The sequence below is a fragment of the Pseudochaenichthys georgianus genome, chromosome 20 (genome assembly GCF_902827115.2).
Source record: "Pseudochaenichthys georgianus chromosome 20, fPseGeo1.2, whole genome shotgun sequence".
Classification (NCBI taxonomy): domain Eukaryota; kingdom Metazoa; phylum Chordata; class Actinopteri; order Perciformes; family Channichthyidae; genus Pseudochaenichthys; species Pseudochaenichthys georgianus.
Window position 1 is genome coordinate 3100835 of NC_047522.1, and position 10029 is coordinate 3110863.

Consider the following 10029-nt stretch of genomic DNA (forward strand, 5'->3'; position numbering starts at 1 on the left):
TGACAGCAGAAGCCTCCATGTCCTATGGCTATGTTAAACGAACAATTTACATCTTCATTTCAAATTCTACATGGATAAAAAGCTATTAATTACATTAGTCTGCGAAGAGTCATTCCAGCTGTGTAGCATGTGTGTGTATCTCCGCCTGTGTGTATCACCCATCCTTACTCATATACACTTTTTGCTCATTTGTATATTATTAAGTCTTGCGGCCAAACAATGCCCAGTAAGTGCTTCTCTGGAGATGACTTTATGAATGTGGAAAGGACTTTAACTCGCAAAGCAAACACAGGCCACTCCTCCAAGAGCATTTTATGGACAGGGGGACATTTATTAAATCTATCGACTTGGCACCGGTTGCAGAGGCGTTCACCCTTACACTACCTCCCATTCATTCATTGCTTGTAATGATGTTAGTTGGGAGCTTTAGAATATGTTTTACTGTGGCTTGTAAAATACGATACAAAGTCATTTCACCTGCTCAGGAGATTCCAGTTGAGACGCTGTCGCTTAAAGAAACAGTATGTGTAAATAGATAGTAATAATTCAGAAATAATAGTATAATAAGGTAAAAAACCCTCTGATTAATCTTACCGGTGTATCATGCAACAACACGTGTATTTGTTTGATCTCCACCTAAATGCATTACATTACATTACATGTCATTTTGTTAGACGCTTTTATCCAAAGTGAATACATTCAGTACGGTGGACCCCACAGGAGCAATTTGGGGTGAAGTGTCTTGCCCTGCTAGGACACAACGACATGCTGACTGCCGTGGGACTCAAACTTGCTACCCCCTGATTCAAAGGTCCTTCCTGCAGCGGTCAGACTTTACAACCAGCATTGCCCCTAGTAGACCCTCCTACACACACCACAACACAGACTATAACACCCCTTGCTGCTAAATACAAACCAACTTTGTGCAATATGTGCTATATGTGCAATATATATATGCCGTTAATAACTGTGTAATGTATACCTGGCTGCTAAACCCTTGTTACTGTTGCAAGGTATGTATCTTGTATTTTGTAAATTGTGTAACTTGCTGCTGTTAAATACCGTCAAACTATGTGCAATATGTGCTATATGTGCAATATATACTTTATATACATATGCCATCTTTAATAACTGTAATATATACCGGGCTGCTAAATCCTAAGAACTGCTACAGGATTTTATTTGTAGATTTGATTTGTTTTTTATCTGTATTTTTGAAAATTATGTAACTTTTTTTGTTTTGATCTTTTTTTAGCATATTGTTTATTATATTATAACTTAGTACTTTTTTTTAACGCATGTAAGATATGCAACACTAAGCTGTCTGTGGCTCTTTCCTGCTGTAACGCTGCACATTTCCCCTCTGAACTAATCTGACTAATGAAGGGATTCTGATTCGGAAAGATCAGCGCACTACCCACTGAGCCACAGCCTCCCTACAATACTAGTATTTGACATTTTGGATTAATCAAAGATTATAATGGTCATACATTAAAAAAATGTAATCGATTGACACCGATAATGAATTGATGGATGGATGGAGACAGAAATATGGAGATCAGGCAAATGGAAGTGAACAACATATATATTCCTAACCAAAATCGGGGGGAGGAAAGTGTTTTTGCATGACGAACAAGCAACTTTCCTCTCTTAGAGTGCTTCCTGTCAGCTTCAAAGAGTGCTTTAAGAGGCCGGTAAAGTGGCTCTCTGAACAGCAGCGAGAACACAAGCATCTAAGCCATCATATCCGAGCCATCTGCGTGATGGGGGAACAACACAGACCCCTGTTTGCTTTGGAGATAGAACGATCAAAGAACAACACTAACCATATAATGAAGAGACAGATGGACCTTATATGAAGTGGAGAGAGGGAGAGGGGTGGAGACAAAATCAAACCGCAAATGCAACAATCTTTTTGAGAAGGGAGGGAGACGGAGAGAGGTGTGCAGGGGGGATATGATGTGGTGAAAAAGTGAGAGCCATCTCGTCGCATGCAGACTGCCTGCGCTGAATGAGAAAGCTAAAAGGTAATTTCACGGATAAAGAGGAGGCCTAATGCATAGAGGTAATGTAGCAGGGGATGGAACAAAGGCAAACTTTCATCTCTTTAAGCTCGGATGGAGAGAGAGTGAGTGAGAGAAAGCGAGAGAGAAAGCTTTGATGCTTTGAAAATGATAATAACAATCTCAAAGTCAGCCTCAGAAGAGAATGTGCCCCCCCCCCCCACGGTGCCCCATCCACTCCTCTTCTGCCCCCTACCACTTAATACAACTGCACAATGACTGTCTAGGACAAGGTGGGCCGTGGGTGTGTGTGTGGGTGTGTGTGTGTGTGTGTGTGTGTGTGTGTGTGTGTGTGTGTGTGTGTGTGTGTGTGTGTGTGTGTGTGTGTGTGTGTGTGTGTGTGTGTGTGTGTGTGTGTGTGTGTGTGTGTGTGTGTGAGGAGGGTGGGGGGCAAATTGTGACACTTAGGGCCCCCCCAAATTACTCGGGGAACAAACTGAAAGATGATGAGAATAAAGACACTCATTATACCTGAGATTAGATGACTTTCGTGGACACACTCAGGGATGGATTTATGTACTGTACATGATTTCACATAGGTAGCGTATAAAGCCATGTTGACATATACATGTTGATGAAAGATGCATGGATCACACTCTCTCATTCTCTTTCACGCAGTCTATGCATTATATTAAAATGGAGAAGTCAAGCTGTTTGAGTCTCAAAGCTTCTTTTCTCTTTTTTGCAGATTCGTTGTCCCACAAGAAAAACTCATTTGGTTTTTCAGAGAGGAATTCCAAATTCAAATAATGTGTAAAATGTAGTGGGAGTAGCTTTGTCTTTAAGTCAATGAAACTACAGTGTATAATTGTGCTTAGACATTTAAAATGGCATGTTCAAGTGCACTGTTTTACCATTGGTTCGTTAAAAACACAATGCGAAGCGAACAGTAACAGCTGTAATGGTGAAGAATGATTCAGAAGGGAAGAAACCCAGAGCCTGTCGACACAATACTAATTAAATTGATATTTTTTCTTGGTTTTTCCTGGAAGTATAATCATATATTTTCCCACTGCCGTATCCAGTTTATTCCAGTACATGCAGCTGTAACTGACAGCCATAACCATTCATTTGTGCAAACCTATAATGACTTCTAAATCCAGCGTCTGTCAAAGAGCTCAAAAGAAGAATCTTTAAAATCATCTGTGTCATTATGGACCAATTATGCGGCGAGGTATAGGCCATTTTGATTGCCTTTTATTGTCTTTAAATTGAACAGATGATGCATTTAACTGCGTCGAACCGTCTTGAGTGCTTGAGCTGATGATCTTTGACCCTCCTGTGCAGTGGGGGGTGGAGGGGGGGGGACCATTAGCTGACTATATCTAGACACTTTGTGTGTGTGTGTGTGTGTGTGTGTGTGTGTGTGTGTGTGTGTGGTGTGTGTGTGTGTGTGTGTGTGTGTGTGTGGTGTGTGTGTGTGTGTGTGTGTGTGTGTGGTGTGTGTCCGTCAAGTGGATCACCTCCCCCACTTTTTTCTTTCATGGAAAACACACATTTAATACCCAATTTTCAATTATTCAAACCATTTGCTCCGAATACAATCCGACCCACACATCGCACATCTCTGGAGCGCGGATATGTTTCACACGCTCCAAAAATAATATCAAAACGTTTGACTAAATAGGTGCATTATGTATTGTTTAAACTAATACATAGATATAGCTGTCTGCGATACAAGTCCACAGTCTTAACAGATTTGTTTCTTGATCAATGATTTCTACTTGATTCCAAGGTGCAGCCCCTCCTGTTGATGAAGAGAATTTGAGCCGTGATCACAGATTTAATTCCAGCATGAAATGTCCTTGTGTCTTAGCTCATTGGTTATTCTGTCCTGGTTAGTGCCAATTGCACACAGAGAAAAGACCCTTTATATCCTTCCTCCCTCATTTCGTTTTTCTCTCCTGACCCCTCGGAGTATCACCAGACCTCAAAATTGCATTGAATATATAAATGCTAATGCTAATAACTGCTAGCAGGAGCAGATAATGTCCTTGACTGGTACAAGAAAAGATCCTTTTCTCTTACATGACTCACTGCCTCTGAATAACATTAGACGAGTTCACATCCCTAGCTCTTATTTCTCTCCCATTCTTTCTCATTCCCTTTTCTTTTTCTTAATTTACTTGACTCCCCCCTCAACTCTAGCCTCCTCGTCGCAAGAGAAAAAAATCCAGCAGGAGTGTAAAATATTAATTCATTTATCTGCACGATAAGATCTTGCTGCCTCGCACGAAATTCCAATGACATCCATTTGCCATTAAGTCAACGCAACACACAAGCAATGAGGCCTCTGGAGCTTGTCTGTCTTTGCACCCCCCCCCCCCTTCCATATCGTGGCTCCGTTTTACGCCTCTGGAAGCTTTTCATGGTAGGAATTAAACTATAATACTTGTTTCAGTGGCATGCATGTTAATGGCTGCTGCAAAGCTGTCATTTAAGAGACATGAGGAAACGGCTGCAGTGAACAAAATGGCCTCTCGTGGAAACACCCAGGATGTCTCTGGGACTTTTTATTGTCTCTCTAAAGATGGAGATCATCCCGATAACGAAATCCCTGCAGTTCTGGAATGAATGTTCAACTTGTTATTGTGCATTCTGATTGGTCTATGTTTAAGAGTGTCCAGTGGGGTCCAAAAAGCCTCTTAGGCCTTCCCAGTAGGGCCTGTCGGTAACAATAGAGGAATTAAGGGACCCTGCACTGGCAAAAAAGCCCCATGACATGAATAAAAAGCCAACTATTCTATTGTTTCATATATAGGAACTTGGTTCTCTTTGAAGATGGATGTGAAGAGAGCTGCACGGCAGATTTTGCCCTTGCCTCAGTTTCTTACAAATGAATTATTTCTCGTCTGGCAGGCAGCTCTCCGGAGGTGAGAGGCTTCCTCTTAACATGAGCAGGTATCAGTCTTAAAAGCGCTCAAAGTAATTGTAGCTTTGAAGTCACACACATCACAGATGGCACAGTCAATATTGCACCAACTTGTACTTTCCTCCCAACTCTGCTGCTCTTCTTCTCCTTTCCTTTTGATGGAGAAATACATTATTTGTCACAAACTTTCATTAAAAGAGGCCAACCATCAATCGGTCCTGCAATCACTCATGCAATCACATTAATCATTCTGCCTTATTTGCGTCATTTGCTATAAGAATGTTGAGGCCCCAAGTGGATGTACTTCACAGTTAAATCGGGCTCTTTCTGCATATTCTACTGACGGCGTACTCCTCAAATCATGTCAGCAATATTCAGTAAGAGCAATAGTCGCTGATAACTGTCATTTCATTTTGTTAGAGTTTCTAACAAAGCAACTTTTCAAGGGTATTTGTCACTCTTTATTCCATCTACCTTACCGAGGCTATCAAGTAGTTGAGCACTTAGCAGCAGGGGTAAAACTGAGCCTAAAAGGTTTCTTTTGTGATACTGTACTACAATGGTAATGAATCATAACTACATTTATGTCAAGTAATTTCTTTGATCAAGGCATATAAAATAAGACCACTGCTGAGATGTAGGTGGAAGTACCACCATTTCTGGTTGCCTTTGGTCTAACGTGCTGGTAGTGCATTTTAGGTAAATAAATACAAACAGTCACAAAGTAGCTAATTGTTACAGGAAGTAAAGGTTTATGGGAAACATGGCCTTAACCACCTGCAGCCAGCATTCCACAAACAACCACAACCGATTGTAAAACTTGACTAAGAAAGCCTGACAAGCACCAAATACTAAAAAAGCCACAGGAAGCCAAAGCGTCTTAATCACAACCGACCACAAAATACTGCAAATGAGCACAACTTAGCTCAACAACAACAACAACAACAACAACAACAACAACAACAACAACAACAACAACAACAACAGGGTTTTAAGGGGAGTCATATCAGGCATCAATCCGTCTGTGGCCATGTAATGAGAAGATGAAACAGATGAATCACGGAGACACAAGAGTTCTCGTGTCTCCACAGGTACAATGCTGTAAATCATTACCACCTCTCACAGTCCCTGCTGGAAGAGGTATTGTTTTTGAAATCCCTGCGCTGCCATCTGATCTTCTCGGAGACAAAATGTATCAGCAGAGCGTGCGAGAGTGAGGTAGGCGTTGTCGGTGCAGAAAGAGAAATGAGGAGGAAAAAAAGGACACGAGAAAGAGCATTGAGACGGAGAAGCAGACATCAGGAAGACATGGAGTCTTTAGGCCCAGCCTGAGAGGTTGCACACATTTCCTGCCTTGATTAATAAAGTGTGGCTGGGGCTCAGGTCAGCACACTGCTCATCTAACACACACACACACACACACACACACACACACACACACACACACACACACACACACACACACACACACACACACACACACACACACACACACACCACACACACACACACACACACACACACACACACACACACACACACACACACACACACACACACACACACACACACACACACACACACACACACACACAGCTGCCTGCCAGCATCCCTGTGTTGACTGCCTAACCCCTTTTAATTGTCCCTTAGCAGGAGCTGAGTCAAAGGTTGAATCTTTTAAAAATACAGAACAGTAGTTATATTTCTGTTCAGTTGCACATCTAAATCTGTTCTATACGTCTGCATTTTTCTGTCTGTAGGTGGAAGTGTGTGTGTGTGTGTGTGTGTGTGTGTGTGTGTGTGTGTGTGTGTGTGTGTGTGTGTGTGTGTGTGTGTGTGTGTGTGTGTGTGTGTGTGTGTGTGTGTGTGTGTGTGTGTGTCTGCTCGCAATGCAGTCCGACCAATGATAACACAATAATGAGGTCATATCAGTATTCATCTCACAGGCCGGAACATGGTTGAGTGTTGATCGAAATGATATTAGGCCATCCAAGAATAAGCATTTTTACTCAAATACATACTCAGGTACTTTCAGCCTAACCCTTCATAATGGGTCCATCCGCCCACTGCATAATGGGGCTCCTATTACAAACTGCATTCAAAAGAATCAAATAAAACATGTAATTTTGATCAAAAGTAAGAAACACTCACCAAAATGCATCATTAGGGCAGCCCTTGCTCACAGTTTAAGACATTAAGGGCGTTTAGCTGTAAGGAGTGGTGAGCGTAATGGGCTGGGTGTGGGTTCATCGGGTTGTCTGCTAACATTTTTATTGCCTTTTTGCTCCATACTTTACCCATTAAAGAGTTGGAATGTACAAAAATGGTGTGCCAATTTGTCAGTTATTTACCCGCTAAATGTCAAAGCACTTTGCTGTCATTTGGGGTGATCAATGCTTAATGAATTAGTCTGTTTTTCACCTCCGTTAAAGGCAGACGCGCTTAGCACCTTCCCAATCCCTCAGAGACCCCGTCTGATGGAAGCCTTCCACCCCTAATTTATGAAAAGTGAGGAGCTAAGCAGTTCATGGGTCTAGAAGTGCTAGCTTTTTGGTAAATTGCTTTTTGTGAATTCACTTGAGTCCAAAACGGAACTCAACCTCAACTTTCATTAAACGGAGGATGAACGAATGTCTTGAGAAGTGGTGGAAATGAAGGGGAAACAGAGACAGAGAGACCAGAAGATAAATGGCGAGAGCTCAAAGCAATGTTTACATGATGGGAATGAGTGTCCTAATGCAGTGATGATTGCAGAGTGTTTCCAGTGATTCCATTTAGCTCATTGAATTAGCCATAGCTGGAGTCAGCGCGTTGGCCGCGGCACTGCAGAAACAGACACCCAGGCATCAAAATCCAATTAAATACATTTGTTAAATAACGTAATGATTGCCTAAGCATACTTTTCAGTTGGACTCCATTCATTTTGACCCATAAAAATGCCATTGTTTTCTGAGCTTTGGGAAAGGTTATGCAGATTGATAGAATTAATTGTCTGGCAGGCTAAGAATGTCATTAGAACACTTAGATGGACATGATGGCCCATTTATATCCGCGGTCTGTTTGCGGCCAGGCATTTTAATTTGTAACTTGACATGATAATGTGGCCGCTCCCCCGCTCACAGACACAAATATTACTCACAATGATTAAAAGGGACCATTTCTTCCCCCTCAACAAAAGCTGGACATTGTTAACAGACACTGTTCACTTTTATCTGGTTAACATTTAGCTTTTATTGCTTCTATTTTAATGTGGAATCCAATATGAATCAGTAATATGCAGATTTAAAGCCGTGTTGCCATGTGCAAGAGGACATTATTATTATTATTATTATTATAATTAATATATTACTGGCCATGTTCTCACACATTTAATCAAACTTGAGAACAACTAGGGGTAAAAAATGGCTACGGGCTACAAATGTAATTTCTTAATAACAGATATGACACATAAAAGTAATTACTTTGGCATAAATATAATATGACATATTTAATGAAAGCTCACTTTAAGGATTGTAGCTCGTCTTGGATGTGTCCAAAAGCAAGTGACACATTTACAAATAAGCATCATAAGTCTTTATTATTGATTTATAGACTCATTTTTTGTAATCCTTTGCATTAGTTTGAGTTTTTGTTATTATATAATGCATATATTTTCCGCATAGGGCAACAGGTAAATCTACCTGCAGAAGTGACACGTCAGCGGTGAACTGATCAGACTGCAAACATCTCTTCAGAGGTCACCGACTTGGCTTGAGACTGAATTAGACACGGATGGAGAACTCTCCTGCATTATGAGTGGGAGGGGGAGGCTATGTTTCCATGGCAACATATACCAGGGTGTGAGAGGATTGGATCATTAAACCTGACTGGAGATTTCAAGGTCAAAGGTCAGAGGCGCCCCAGTCGGACGGGAGCAGCTTGTGAATCTATCATTACGCAGCGCTCATAAACATACAGCACACATAGCACTGCGTGGTGGAGGACGAACACACTCTCACACTCTTCCTGATACCTGACAATTAAAGAAAAGATTGACATCACCGTTTCTCTCCTCTTGAGCGTCTCGCCGTGTCTGTGTCTCTCTCTGAACATGATTTCCTCTCCTCATTTCCATCCCTCACAAATCCACCTGTAATGAACACATTACGGTTAAGCACATTATGGAACATTTGCCCAGCCAATGGCGGCACATCAGTTTAAGTGATGGTCATAATGTGAAATGATGAGGACTTGCTTTTTTTCCCTTCTACAGCGTCACAGCTGTCCAGGCTGACTTCTTCAGGAGCCATTTTGTGTCTCTCTTACAAACTGTTGGATTGAATAAAAGATAAAATAGCCCGTCAAGTCATTTCACAACAATATGCATGCAGTAAATATTGATATGCATTAGAAAACAACACTGAAATTGCCTCCATGTCGTGTACAACAGCAACATTTACTCACGACACAAATGCTTTATCGTCTTATGCACAAAAGCTACAGTGTGTTTTTGAAGATCTGAAGTCCCATGCTGCTCCAACAATACAACATAAATATACATAACGATAGTGCAAGAAGAAACAGATATAAAATAGTTCAAGAGGATGGTGAAAGTGACCAATGTGCAAGTAAATGCAGAAATAAGTGAGCTGTATACATGTAAATATAATAATGAACACAAGGCAAGTTTATTTATATAGCACCGTTCAACACAAGGCAATTCAAAGTGCTTTACAAAAAACGAAAGACATTAATAAAATGGCATTTAAAATTAGTCATTAAAAAGAAAAGATAATAAAATAAACATTAAAAGAAAAAATACAAGGATAAAAGTTACAGTGCAGTTTAAGATATGAATAGTTCAATTAAAAGCAACCACAAAAAGAAAAGTCTTTAGACTGGATTTAAAAGTAGTCAGAGTTGCAGCGGACCGGCAGGTTTCTGGGAGTTTGTTCCAGATATTTGGAGCATAATAACTGAACGCTGCTTCTCCATGTTTAGTTCTGACTCTGGGGACAGAAAGCTGACCAGTCCCTGAAGACCTGAGAGATCTGGATGGTTCATAGTTTAGCAGGAGGTCAGAAATGTATTTTGGGCCTAAACCATTCAGTGCTT

The 10029-nt window shown here is 41.0% G+C and overlaps 1 long non-coding RNA gene across 1 annotated transcript in view; it reads right to left on the minus strand.

Moving 5' to 3' along the window:
• The window catches only part of LOC117465993 (uncharacterized), a 24516-nt gene extending 15466 nt beyond the window's left edge, over positions 1–9050 (minus strand). The window contains exon 1 of the long non-coding RNA XR_004554230.1: positions 8977–9050. This is a non-coding gene — a long non-coding RNA (uncharacterized lncRNA). The remainder of the gene's footprint in view (positions 1–8976) is intronic.
• Between the last annotated feature and the right edge of the window lie 979 nt (positions 9051–10029).